Source organism: Populus euphratica, unplaced genomic scaffold (assembly GCF_000495115.2).
Source record: "Populus euphratica unplaced genomic scaffold, PopEup_1.0 scaffold366.1, whole genome shotgun sequence".
Taxonomy (NCBI): Eukaryota; Viridiplantae; Streptophyta; class Magnoliopsida; order Malpighiales; family Salicaceae; genus Populus; species Populus euphratica.
In genome coordinates this window covers 344,508-346,221 of record NW_011500066.1, presented here as the reverse complement: position 1 = coordinate 346,221, position 1,714 = coordinate 344,508, and positions in this window count along the sequence as shown.

Genomic DNA, 1,714 nt, shown 5'->3' with positions numbered 1-1,714 from the left:
ATGCATATTTTTTCCTCCTGATGCATCTCATTTTAATTTTAAACCAGGTATTATTCAACTTTTACCTTCTTTTCATGGCTTAGATTTGAAAAATCTATACTTACATTTAAAAGAATTTAAGGAGGTTTGTAACACATTTAATGACTTAAATTATAACACATATAATAATTTAAATTGTAGCATGAACACCATCAGATTAAAGCTTTTTCCTTTTTCATTAAAAGATAATGTTAAAACATGGCTATAAAATTTGAGACCTGGATCCATTCATGTTTGGGATGAAATGCAACAATAATTTTTAAAAAAGTTTTTCCCTTCTCATAGAAAAAACTCTTTCAAAACACAAATCACCGCTTTCATTCAAAAACCAGGAGAAATATTTTACCAATGTTGGGATATGTATCGATACTTGCTTAATACTTGCTCTCATCATGGTTTTGAAATATAGAGATTGGTTTCACATTTTTACGAAGGCTCAACATCTAAAGATAGGCAAATGATTGAATTGATGTGCAATTGAACTTTTAAAGATAAAGACCTTAATGAAGCAATAGAGTACTTAGACTTGTTAGCTGAAAATGCTTAAATTTAGGACACTACAGGCACATATGAGGCACCAAGTAAAAATCAACCTCATACATCTAATGGAGGTATGTACAACCTTAGAGAAGACCTTGACCTCTAAGCCAAGTTTCCATCTTTAGTTAGAAAAGTCGAGACACTAGAATTGAAAAAGAGTAATCAATTAAAATCTGTTGAAAACATTGTGTCTCAAATTTGTGAAACTAATGAACACTTAACCAATGACTGTCCAACTTTACCTTCTTTTAAGGAATGTCTCCATGAACAAGCCTATGCTTTAAATAGTTTTCAAAGGCCCAATCATAACCTATACTCGCAAACATACAACTTTGGTTGGAGAAATCACCTAAGTTTTAATTGGAAGAGTGATAACAGTAATGCATAAACTTCACAACCACCATTTTGAGCACACCATAATTTCCAAAATTCTTATGGATATGCACCTTCCTATGCTCCACCTCCTAAAAGAAATTTTGAGGAAACTTTGTATGCATTTATTGAAAAGCAAGAGACAATCAACACTCAACTTGCTCAAAGCGTAACAGATTTTAAAGATACTCTTGTAAAATTCACATCTGCTATTAGTTTTTAAAAGAAAGGTAAGTTTCCATCTCAACCACAGCAAAATTCCAAGGGGTAATATAATGTAAATGCAAGTAGTTCTAGAAGCCAATATATGAATCAAGTCAAATTAGTCATTACTCTTCATAGTCATAAGGTTATTGAAAGTCCCTACAAGAAGTAGATCATATTGAAAAATTAGTTTATGATCTACTTAAATCTACTTTAAGTAAAATTAAATTTGATGAATCTGAAGATATGCAAATGATTTATTCTCAAGAAGAAATCACAAATGAAAAAGGCACTGAAAATATTGATACGGATCTTGTGTCAAAAGTGACAATAGATTCGACATCTAATATCATACCAATCGATGATTACTTTCCTGACGAATCCTTACTTTTTTTTAGTCCAATACCTTGGTATAATAAAAATAATAATTTTCCTGCTTCAAAAGATTTACCAGCTCATTAGAGTACCTAAGATAAAATAAATTTTTTGAGTGATGTGTGACACGACGAAAAGATTGTTGTCTTCTCCCAAGTGCAGGAGTGTCGAAGTAATAAATAAC